This window comes from Hylobates moloch, unplaced genomic scaffold, assembly GCF_009828535.3.
Source record: "Hylobates moloch isolate HMO894 unplaced genomic scaffold, HMol_V3 SCAFFOLD_2, whole genome shotgun sequence".
Lineage (NCBI taxonomy): Eukaryota > Metazoa > Chordata > Mammalia > Primates > Hylobatidae > Hylobates > Hylobates moloch.
Window position 1 is genome coordinate 129,808,417 of NW_026652277.1, and position 13,364 is coordinate 129,821,780.

Genomic DNA, 13,364 nt, shown 5'->3' on the forward strand with positions numbered 1-13,364 from the left:
GAGGAGACAGAGAGAGAGAGAGAGAGAGAGAGAGAGAGCAAGAGGAGGAGGAGTGAGATCTCTAGAGTTTAAAATCCCAAGTCATTGTTTGTGGTGTATGGTTAAATGAAACTGAGGTGAATTTAAATGGCTTCAAAGTTAGACATTTTGTGTTCTTTTCAGGCAATAAACAGAAACTAACAATAGACTCCAGAAATCTGAAAATAAAGTCAATAGGAACCTAAGTGAGACAAAGCAGATGCTTCTAGTGAGGAGAGTTCTTGACAGATTTTCAGATGATAAAAACTGAATTTTTTCTGGAAATTGGTTTATTTCAAATATATTTGTAGAGATAAAATGTTGAGGGAGTAAAAACACACACAAACAAATAGAAAAGCCAAAAAAAACTGCTTACAGCAGAAATCCAGATATTTGCTGCAAAACAATTAGTATTAACATTGCTGAAGTGTTCCTTGAAATAGATGAGCTTCACCATTAGCCTTCTGTGAATTCAAGCAAGGAGGCATCATTACACAAATTACATGCCTGAAAAGGGGCTTTTGCACTGGGATGAACTTGTGAGAAGAACATTTAAAGCAAAAGCAATTTTGCCAGTCTGTAATTTGCTCTATTCCCCGTGCTAGCCTTGAAGATATTTATGTTTGAGCAAAATTCTCACTCCCAATCTGATTTGTTCTTTTTCTCAATCCAGCCATGAAGTCATGAAGTCCACTGTTTGGGACAATATGATTTGCTGCCATAGAAACAATTACGATGCCATAAATTTATCTTGCCCCATGAGATCAAAGAGGAAAAGCAATAATACTAATATTTTGCAGTTCAATAGTCCCATTTATCTAGCAGTCACTGACTAGTAATTATCATCGATTTGCAGATGAGGAAAGCTGAAGCAGCAAGCTCCCATGCCTTGGTCTAGAGCTCTTGAATTTTAGACCATGGCAAGAATGTCCAGATATTTCTAATTCCCACCCAGAGCAGCAGCTAAGGAGCCAAACTCTTGGTCTCCATGACTCTCATTTTGGATGAGGATGGAGAGTCGGCTCCTCTCCCAGCGCCTGCATTTCACCAACTGTTCCTAATTACAAGAGTATTTGATGGAACCTAGTATGATAAAATAAACAAACAAAAAGCCCTTGGCAATTGTCATAGGGTGAAAACATTTATAGAGGAATAGAAAAGACGTTCTGGATAGTGCATTAAACCTTAAGCACTCCTGTCCAGCTCCAGCCTTGGCCTGACACCACCCTCCTCCAGTCCCACTTTCATGCTCATTCTCCTGGCTCCCAGCCATGAGTGAATGGACCTAGAAACTAATAATGCTTAATCCCCAGGCCCCCTACTTGTACAGTCCCCTTCCAAGGACCTGGGAGGGGCCCTAGCAATGTGTTTGTTCACTTGGATAGACTTTTAAAGAAAAATGTGCACTGTAACTTCCTCTTGTGTTGGGTGGTGTTGGAGCAGCAGAAGCCTTTTGGGATCTGGTAGGGGGAAGTGAGTTACGGATACATTTGGATGAGGTGGCTTGCAGTCCTTCTGTTTATAGTTAGATTACTGCTAGCCCTTTCTGAGTGGGAGTGCTTTTAAGAATACTCGCATTGTCTACTCTACTGACCCTCATATGTGAGGAGATAGTTGAATGTGTCTTTGGTACCCATCACTGGAGCAAGGTGTTTCTGGCCTTCTTTGTTGGCAGAATGTGCAAAATGCAATAATTTATTATTTATTTTGGAAGGGATGCTGTAGCATTCCTTGGACCACTGAACACCTAAAATTTTTACTGATGTGGTGAGTTCCTGGATCTTTATCAGACTTATAGATATTCATAGATTATTATCTCCTATTCTTCAAGAGTTGCATGTGGCTTACACTTAGGCCTGCAATGTACTAGCCACTACCTTGTTTATCCAATTGAATTAGCATAAAGTCATCCATGTATTGGACCAGTATGACATTCCGTCCAAAGATGTCCAGCCAGTCCAGTTTTTTTTTGGACCATATCATGACAGAGGATGGGAGAGTTAACATATCCTTCAGTGAAGAGGGTAAATATACAGTGTTGGGCATTCCGATCCTCTTTTCTGACAGAAATGGAAGACAATACCTTCACCAGATCAGTGGCTGCATTCCATGTATCCAAGGCCAGGTTAATCTGCTTTAGCAAAGATACCACATCTGGCACAGCAGCTGCATTTGGATTTGAGTTTGCTTGGGTAGCAGTCATCCACTGCCATCCTTCAGGGTCTGTCTTGTTTTTGAAGGGGTCAGATTGGTCAATTGAAGTAACATGGGGTTCACCAACCCTATAGACTTTAGGTTTTTAAGGGTAGCACTAATTTCTGCCATTTCCCCAGGAAGCTACATTGCTTTTGAGTAGCTATTTTGAACAGGATGTGTGTGGGGGTGCCTTTTTAGAGGCCTCCACTTGACTTTACTCACAATCCAAGCAATCAATGTAGGTGTACGTATATCCGGTTATACATCTGGGAACTGTGAGCATGACTATAGGATTGGTCTACGGATCCAGTGGGCCCACTGTGAGCCAGACTTAGGGCAGCTCACCACCATTTATTACCTGGTTCCCATATGCCCTCACTCTAACAGGAGGGTCGTGATGATGTTTTATGTCTCCAGTTATCAATGTCAAGTGTTCAACAGACCTCAAGATGTCTGGGTAGTCCCCTTTCTTCAGTGTATCTGTGGCAAGTGGCCTTGTGTCTCTTTGGAGAAGGACTGGAGGAATCATTACTGGATATATTTTCTATAATGTTACAGGCCCTTCCTTCTAAGGACCCAACCACTCTTTCAATTAATAGATTCCAGGGCCACAGACTGGGTCATATCTGTAAACGGGGCAAGAGATCATGACTTTTCACTGAGGTGACAGCCCTCAGTTTCCACATCATTCATCCTTGATTTCTTTTTATTTCAGATTGAGTAGTATCATTGCTGGCTGCCCATTAATTTTGTCTAGGGATGTTAACCCTTAATAGAGAAGAGTGGGATGTTTCTGCAGTTTCAGAGGGCTCAGAACAACCTGGCAACTCAAGATTTTTGAAGTCATTAGGCCAGATGTCCCCAGCCCATGTGGCACTTGAACTAGATGACCTCCAAGGTGCATTTTGTCCCTGAGATATCTTTTGAGAGTGACCTTTTAGGTCTATTTCTAACCTTCCCTTGAGAGGCAGCAAGGCACAGGCTCTGGAGGCAGTGCAAAAAGGTTTGAATTGTGACCCTGTCACTTACTAGCTGTGGGACTTCGAGGAAGTTACTTAATATCTCTGAGCCTCAGTTTCTTCATCTGTAGAATGATAATAATACAATACTACTCCCTCAACAATGAAATGACTTGATGTGTGTAAAGCATTTTACAATAATGCCTGACACATACGGGACACTTTGTATACGTATTTGTTATCTTGGCTCCTTTCTTCAACACACTTACACTCATCTTTACACATGAGCTGTAGTTTCTGCTGCCTCTGTGTTCCCACTGCAGGCTGTGTTTACTTTCACTACAGCACTCAGCAAATTAGGAAGATTCGTGCCTGTTTTTTCTGCTTGACTTTGAGCTCCTCCAGGGCCCAGGAGTATGTTTTGTTGTCTCTCAGTTCCTGACACAGTGCAGCTATTTGGTAAATATTCTTTTGAATAAATAAGTGAGCTTGCAGTCCAGGGACTGGTCTGTCTTGGGCTGAGTCCTGAAGTGGTTTTAGAACCCAGCTTTTCCCTAACCAGCTGCAGCTGGCTTCTCTGTCAGGTGTGCATACCTGGATCCCTTGGTCTGAGACTTTTGCTGCCTGGGATCTTTTGGGAAATAAATTACTCTCCAGGTCCTCGTATATTAGGAGAGTTGCAGCTGTTTTTTCATCTATTTTTCTGGGTGCTGGACCTTGTTTGTTTGAGCGGAGCATCACTTGTACCTACCTCTTCTCTGGTTTTCTCTCCCGTTATTAGTTAGCTCCTGAAAACCAACACCTCAGACCCTCCCACCTCTGCTCTGACCTCCAGGTTCTTAAGCTTTTGTTTTGCTCCCGAGGCAGATAACACCAAGTTCTTCATTTCTGTTGTGGCTTCCCAGATCTAGATTTTGGCAGCCCAAGCAGTCCCGAGACCCCTGCCTAACTTCCACACTCGACCAGCCTGACTGTGCCACATCTGTGAGTCACCAGGGCTTCCTGGTGTCAGGAGCTGCTGGAATTCCCTCTTTCTCAGGCTACCTCTTGGTTCAGATACAACCGATTTTCTCCATTGGCAGTCTCTGTTCTGCCCACACTCTGACACAGTCCTTGCCTAGAAAAGAAATATATATGGAGTTTTTGAGTTACATAAATTTTTGATCATTATCTACGTACTTTTTTGTGGGTGGTATGCCCTCGCTGTACATAGACCCTTGCCTAGCTTCTGGCCATTTGAAGCTGAAACACCTTGACACTTCCTGCATCCAAGCCTGGGTATTTGATTAGTACCACCTGACCTCCTGGAGCAAGATGGCATAGCCTCGTCTACCCCACACCTTGTGCCCAGGAGAGACAGTGCTAATCAATCACAGCACTCTTTCCTCCAGTATCTGGATGAGGTTGAAAACCATTCTCAACCCAATACTCCCAGCAGCTGCAACTACTGAGAGCTGGCACTGAGTGGAACCCTGTTCACCATCCCTGCACTAAATCATGCCCTTGCCCACATGGATCCACTTTACTGGTCTCTCCTCTGCCTCTCTGGACTTGACCTGTCTCCCGCCTATTCGACAGCTGTAACCTGCCTGCAATTCTTCTTAGCTCTTGGCCCCTACCAGACAGCCCTAGAGCCTACTGGACTTCAGCTGCCAGGTGTTTACAGAATCTGGCTCCGTTATGCCTATTACAGGTCAGATACTACTTCAGGGCCCACATTCCTTCTACATCACCATTACTGTACTGTTCCTAGAAGCAGCTTCTCTACATGGGTGTCTAAAATAAGCCTAGAGAAGTCAGAGATCTTTTCTGAAATGTCCCAGTTTTTTTTTTCTGTGCCATTTATGGGCTTATCTTAGGGACAGAGCTGGACAAGATTGGTTATAAAGGTTTTTCTGGGATCACTCAGAATTGGGCTTCCTGACTAGGCTCTGCTATGCATTCCCTGTGACCCTCACAAAGAAAACCCTCACTCCATCCGTCTATCTCTGAGGATAGATGGTGTTGATGTGGGCCACTGACATAGTTTAGACCAAATGCTGGGCGGTGGAGCTTATGGTGTAAACAGTAAAACATAGAAATACCCTGACCTCCACAGAGGGGGTTGTCCAGTCTCCCCTGCTCTCTTTGGGCCACTTGTCACTTGGTGCTATCTCCTGCCCTAGAAAGGCCAAGCAGGATTGGTCAGAGGCCTGGGGCAGAATGCCAACTCCCAGGGCCAAGGCTGTAGAGACAAATGCACTCTTTGCTTGGCCGTTCTTTCATGAGGTTGGTCTTCTCTCAGCCCTTCCCACCATTGCAGGGCTGAGATCAGTGTGTTGCCGGAGAAGAGGCCCAGGAAGCCGGCCAGTCTGCCTTCAGCATCTGCTGCTTGGGCTGCCTAATCTCAAGCATTTCAAGGAGTCAGCCTCCATGGTGGGTTTCACAGAGAACCATATGCTGATTGAAGAGGTCACAGACTTGCTGCCTGGGGGCACCTACAGCCCATGTGATACTTAAAAAAATAAAAATTATAGGATGACAGCAAGAATGAGGGCAAATAAAAATAAAATAAAACTTAGCTGTCCCTGTTTAAAAATTGGGGATTTCATGTGAAATTCCAGATGTCTGCTTCCTTCTGAAAAATAAGATGCTCTGTCAAAATCGGGCCCCTATTCTCCTGGCAGACATTGGCAGAAGTCAAGCAATGGCTTCTCATGTAGGGGGGATTGTGGGCTGAATTGTGTCCCCCAAAAGTCACATGTCAAAGTCCTAACCCTTAGTACTTCAGAGTGTTACCATTTTTGGACATAGGGTCTTTAAAGAGATAATTAAGTTAAAATGAGGTCATGAGGGTTGGGCCCTAATCCAATATGACTGGTGTCCTTATAAAAAGAGGCAATTAGCACAGACAGACACCGGGTAGATCATGTAGGTACGCTAGAAGACAGCCATCTATATGGCCAGGAGAGAAGTCCCAGAAGAAACCAGCTGGGTTCACACCTTGCTCTTGAACTTCCTTGAAGATGGCCTCAACAACTGTGAGAAAATCAGTTTCTGTTGTGTAAGCCCCCAGGCTGTGGTACTTTGTTATAGCAGTCCTGGTGGACTCCTGTAGCTGGCATACTCTTCAGTTTGTCATGGTTCCCTCTGCTTTTCTTCCTGGCCCATTTCACCATTTCTGTGGCCTGCCTGACCCCTGGGGACATATTATTTGTGACCCATGACTCATAGGATCAAAGAGAGTACCTTTTCCTGACTGGGGGGAAAAGGCCTTTATCTCCTTCCCTCCCAATCTTACAGTGGCAGGTGGAAGGGTTGGAGGTTCTGAATCTTGGCCAAATGTTAATAGATTTCATCTTGAATACGCCTTCTGGGGGGATTCCTTCACAGTCAGAGTGACTTCTGAAGGGAGCGTGGTCAAGACAATCCAAATTGCCTTCCTGGATGGGGATTCTGGGACCTATGACCTGGTCTAAAATTTGGGACACTGAGCTAGTATGGGGAGCTGTGTGGGTGGCTGGTTGTGGAGTCAGGGAAAATCCAGTAGACGGCACCAAGGCAAAGTCTGAAATGAGGGCTACGCAGAGACTAAACATGGAGCATTGATCTGAAGAGGCAGGGAAGAGTGCTTGGAAACTAGGTATGAGGCACCAGGACAGAGAAGGGAGATACAGGACAGAACAGATCTGCTCAGAGTGAGGGTGGAGACCAGCTGGCCTGAGATGCTGGAGAAAGCATCAGGTCTTCTGTTGAGTACCTACAGCTTTGTCCATGGGATGGATGGGAGCTGTTAAAGGGTCTAGAAGAAAGCCATATTGCCTTGCATTCTATAAAAGCCCCCTCTGTCCTCCTCAGTACAACTTATATAGGTTCTAGGCCTATATATGGGATGCATAAACCAAATTATAGTGAATATAGTTCACAAAAAGAGACATCCCTACTTCCCCCAGCACCCTAAGACCTCATCAGTTCACACGTACAGGAATAACACAGGCCCAGCCCCTACCCCGCCAGATAGCTTCTTCCTAGAATACAATATTTTTATGTTGGCACCTTCTGTGTGAGAGGATAGGGTATTGTTTCTTCCTTCCAAGGTTTCTGTTGGGGGTTAGTTTTTGTTTGTGCTAGTGAGGGAGAAGCGGGGCTTTGGAGTAACACGCTGAATAAAGGCCAGCTTTACTTAGTCCGAGGTGAAGCAGACCGTGCCAGTGATCGTCCTCATTGCCTATTTTACAGATCTATCCATGCTCATGAAGCAATGTGGGCACCATGCCTTTCATTATTTTAACTGTTCACTGGGTATGGAAAGAAGAAATCATTTTTGTCTTCATTGCAGCCTAACTTTATACACAGAGACTTATGGCCCTTCTTAGTCTCTTTCCTTACAAACCAAACACAGGCCATCATAGCTGCATTTTCTCACAAGGCTTATTTTTCAAAATTTTAATCATTCTCATTTTCTCTGAAACTTCGTTGATGGATCTGCATCGATTTTGAAATTTGGAACTTGAAGAAGAATACCTGGTATCCCTGCCGGGCTTGTGCTTAGTGAAGGCCAATCAAGAGTAATAAACACATGCCTATTTTTTTTTTTTTTTTCTGAGATGGAGTCTCGCTCTGTTGCCCAGGCTGGAGTGCAGTGGCGCTATCTCAGCTCACTGCAAGCTCCGCTTCCCCGGTTCATGCCGTTCTCCTGCCTCAGCCTCCCGAGTAGCTGGGACTACAGGCGCCTGCCACCACGGCTGACTAATTTTTTTTTTTTTTTTTTGTATTTTTAGTAGACGGGGTTTCACTGAAACACATGCCTATTTGACCTTAGAGTAAAATCCCCTCAAGCCCAGCCCAAAACGACATGGTCTGTAGTTACAATGAGGCCCTCTGTGGACTTCCAAACAATTTACGACTCCTCATGCTCGGCCAGACCCACAATCTCAGTTCTCAGCTTGCTGCATATTTGTTCATATAGGAGCCACTTTGTTTTTCTTGATTGTATCTCATTTTATTGACTGGAGCCCAGTCTGTAATTTTGACAATGTACATATTTGGATATCCTCCCTCACACAATAGGCCGCTGATTTCACTGTCCTGATACTTCATCATAAGTATTTTAGTTTGACAAGAATCACATCTTTCAAGTACATATTAAGTTGGCTAAAGAGAATCTTTCATTAATTTATTCTTATTTCCGGGAATTATCGAGATTGCATTATGCCAAGGATATGGAGAGTGCAACAGAGAATGAGACGTGGACTGCCCCAGTCTCAAGGGGACATTTTCTCCTTCCCACCGGCTGTGAATGGTTATAGGAATTGAATGTATATATTATCCTCTTTTGGGAACATAATTCAGATTCAGAGTAAACACTTTAAAAAGGTTTATTCAATTGGAAGCATAGTGGCCTGGCTGCTTCCAATAACTAATCCATCCTCCACCCTCTCCTGTACACACACCACCACCATGTTTGTCTCTATCCTAATGCACAGGAGTTTTTAATCTGTAACTGGGATCAGGAAAAGAAGCTGAGGAGGATGGAGGGGAAAATGTAACACCCACGCCACTAAGACACAAGGAACAGGTGAGTCCTGTGCTTGGGGATACAGGAAGCACGTCAGAGGCTGATGGAACCATTCACAAAGTGAATGCCCAGCGGTGAGTGAGAGCCACATCAGGAAGCCCACATTGTTCTGGAGCTCTGAAGACTGGACGGATTGGGACCAGGAGAAGATAACACCCTTGACGTGGGGCTTTGGGTTCTCATAATAAGTGTAGCCATTTGGAGTATGTGGGAGAGACTTATGATTGTTAACTTTCCTCTCCTGATAATTCCTAATAAATGTAGGAAATGGGAAGGTGGCAATTGGCTTGGAGGCTTAAGGGGTAGTATTTGAGATCAAAAGTTGCAGATTCTTGGCTATCGTGGGCAATGGGCAATGCAGGTAGAGAGGAATGGGGGTAGAAAAAAGAGAAACAATATTATCTTGAGTCTATATTATGTATCAGCACTGTGTTGGGTACTTGATGTATTTTATCTTACCTTATCCACACATTGACTCTGTGAAATAGATAGCATCCTTATTTTCAGATAAGTAAAGTGAGACTAATATAGGTTAAGTAATTTGACCAAACCAAGATTTGACTGTAAGTCAGCTTGGCTCAAAGACTGTCTTTTTCCATGATCTCGTTGAATCATTTATTGTGAATGGGATTCTTCTTTATACTCTTCTATTGTCATGTAATATGACCTAATCATGTAAACTTGTCTACTTTTGAGGGAAGCCTCATTCTCATAATTTTAGGATGATAAATGACTCATTATCATTGCTCCCCTTATAGAAAAAATTCAAGGGAATAATGAGAGAGTACATAATATTTTAGTGCACTTCTGTCCTATAATAGAAAAACTGTCCTAAATCTGGTCTGGAGCAGAACCTTTTCAGTGTGATAAAAATCCATCACCTTCTTTTGGAAAAAAAAAACTATATTTATGCAACTTTCTGCTGAATTTTGATGGGATGAAGATTTGGTCTAGGAAATTAGTTACTCACCCACCCAGTTGACTGTTAGCTGATTGTCAGAAAAGAGTTCAGGAACTTTTCACCAGATATTCTTTTCATTTTATACCTAATAATGATATTTTTATCATTTTCTTTTCCTATACCTTATCTCTGACATGGCCTACTGTGGGTCATTTTCCCATGCATGAATGATTGTAATAACATTTTGGTACTTGCTGACGACTAAATTGTCTGAATTTTTTCTTCAATATTTACAAATAATAAATATTAATAGTTAACATTTATTGAACTCCTATAATATGTTAGACAAGGTGTTAAGAAGATTAGACATATTATTTTATTTTATCCTCCTAACCATCTGATAAAGTAAGCACTCACATATTAGAAAATTGAGACCTAGAGAAATGAAGTAATTTGCCCAGACCTCACAATAGATAAGTGCTGAAGCTGGGCTGTGAATCCAGACGTTTTAACTTCAGTTGTGTGCTTCCAACTACTGTACCGTACTTCTTTCCCATAATGTTTCAAGTCTACTGTCCTTTATTTTATTTTTAACTTTAAAAAGTTTTTTCTTTTTAGAGATAGGGTCTTACTACATTGCCCAGTCTGGACTGGAACTCCTGGGCTCAAGCGATCAGCCTCCTGAGTAGCTGGGACTATAGGCATGCACTACTGTGCCCAGCTTTTGCTTTATTTTTAAACATTTAATTACTGTTGCCTTCACAAAACTCTGAATATTGGTGTACTTGTATCTCTCTTGGGTTTTCACTGGCCTTTCAATTAGAGAGAAAAGAAGCAAAGATGTTACGTCTTGCTTCCATTTCCTCCTCTGGCTGAAATGGGTCATGATCACTCCATGTTCTCTGTTCTGACCCTTCAGTCCCTGCCCTTGAATTGAAAGGACATATTCAACATCCCAACTGGTCAGACATGAAGCTCTAGGACAGATCAGAGGAAAGCAAAATCACATTTGGAAAATCCTATAAGCTGCCTCCGTGTTTAATAAGATACCGTGAATGGGAGTAACAATGATTATTCTCAATTCAAAGGTGCACAAGAATGGACTTTCCAGAGCAAATAGCAAAAATGGAGTCAATCTAAAATTAGCAGGCCAAACACTGAATTCAAAATGCTTCATCTGACTCAACTTTATACACCCTTAGGCTTTGGTCAAGACCCAGACTATTTGAAAAATGTGCAGCCATCTGTAAACCAAGACTTTACAAAGTTTTTCAGTGATGATTAAGTTCAGGACAGCTGCTGACCATTAAAGCCTACTCTATGCAAGACAGCACGCACTGTAAGAGATTAGAAAAGAAAAAAAGATAACACCCTGTCTGTTAGCAATAGCCATATGGTAGCATTTAAAACAATTTTGGCAACTTATTCTTTCCATTAGACTTTTCTTTTAGTACTTTCTGTGGCTTAGGCACCATTCTGGGTACTGGGCACAACACAGTGAAAAACAGACAAAAATCCTGCTTCATGGAGCTTGCATTCTAGCAGAGTAAGATGAACAACTAAAAAGAAATAAACCAGCAAAATGTATGATAGGTATAAACTAATAATTTATCCCTTACTTGGAAATAAACCTAAGTGATGACTGCTTTCTTTAATCTGATGATAGACATTTTATAAACAGCTCCTGACTATCCTCTGATTCTCAAGGGGATATAACTTTGTTTAACTAACAAGGGACCAGATGTTTAACAACCTATAAATTTGGAGGTTAAACTGCAAAAAACTGATATGAGGTAATAATGTCTTGTTTTTGTTGTGTGTGCACGGGGGTTGGGGGTGGTCCTGGTAAATAAGATAATTTGAAGTTACAGTTGTATTGCCCTGTAGAACATTAATTACTCTTGTATCTAATTTAGGAATCTTATGTCAATATCCTTTACCCAGACTGACTACATAAGTCTGTTTATTTGGATGCTCTTTGAATCAGCTCTTGTCTTTCTTCTGGTTTCCTTATTAATAAGTTGACTAAAACGCTGAACATTGGTATGTGCTCAGAATAAACTTTAAGAACTTCACTTTTGCATATGTTTGATGGTGATAAAGCTATAAAGAGAAATGAAGCTGAGAAGGGAAACAGGAATGCTGAGTTTTTGAATTAAAATTTTTATTTTTATTTTTTTATAAATAGTCTTGCTATGTTGCCCAGGTTGAACTCAAACTCCCAGGCTTAAGTGACCTTCCCGCCTAAACCTCTCTAGTTGTCCAGCTTTTCCTTTCTTTTTAAAGATCAAATTACTTTTTCCTTCCTAACACTCTGAATATTGGTGTACTTGGGGGGAGTTTGTAATTGTAAATACTGTGGTCAGAGAAGGCTCCGCCGATGGCAGGCTTCTCTGATCAAAGCCCCGCAGGAGATGAGGGATGTAGCCTGCAGGTATCCAGGGGAAGAACGTTTCAAGAAAGGGAAAGGCAAGTGAAAGGTCCTGAAATCATTCAGCCCTGGCATTTTTGAAGTACTCTGAGAAGTTCAAGGAGGTGCAGGAAGGGCTGGAAGGCTGGCAGAGCGACAGGGGAAGAGTAGGAGTCGATGAGGCCGGAGAGGTGATGGGGGAATGGGCCATGGGGTACAGAGCGGAGGGCCTCGTGGGCCGTGGTAAGACTATGGCTTTTTCTGGGGAAGATGGAGAAGTTTCTAGCTGAGGACTGTCAGGGTCTGACTTGTGTTTTTAAAGGCTCACTCTCTTGTCGATGGAAGAGACTGTAGGAGGGCCCAGGTGGAAGCAAGGAGACCAATCAAGAGACACAGCAGCCCTCGCAGGGGCTGATGCTGTCCCAGGACCAAAGCATTAGAATGAGTTAAAGTCTATATATATTTGAAGGTGAAGCTAAAAGGATTAGATGGATTGGCTGTGGGGCAAGGAGTCCAAGATAGCCTGAATGGGGACAATGTCTGTGACAGATACGGGGGAACAGCTCATCTGCTGAGCTGTTCTGGACCATCCACAAGGACAGGAGCCATCATGCTCGCTCTTCCCACACATCAGAATTTCCCAAGCCCTGGCCTCCACCCTAGGGGACTTTCCCTAAACACTGACACAGGGGATATCAAGCTTTTCATAGTTTGGTTTAGTTATGCACTGTCAGCTTTCCTGCTTGGAGCCATTCATAAGAACTTTCTCATTCGCCTATTTCTAGCATTGTATGTTCCCGCAGTGCTCATGGTTTTGATTTGATTCACATTTTTGTTTTAATTTGCATGTTTAAATTGCATTTTCCATATTGTATTAAACATCCTTTGAGGTGTCTTGCCAGGCCGTGATCCTCTCCCTCTGAGAATTGTTTCCCCTAATCTTAGGCAAGGGCCTTGTCTGCCCTATAATTTTTTCACTGGCATCCTGCGTAATCCTTAACAAATAAATAACTACTCCCTAATTTACCAATTAATAAACCTGGATTTTCTTATGTGGGTTTTGCCTGTCAGTAGGATAAATCTTCTTACTAATACATAAGAAGACTGCTTTCCTATTAGTAATTATATGTACATATGTGCCTATATATGTTTATGTATATTACACATACTTAGGCACATTTGCTTCTTTAAGCTGTCAAAGTTTAAGATAAATGTGCCATGAGTAATCCTCAGTTAGGTCCCAAGACCATCTCAGTTTTACCAACTCAAGACCCCTTGGGAGCTTTATTATCCCAGAGTGAGGCTGGAATCACACCAGAGAGA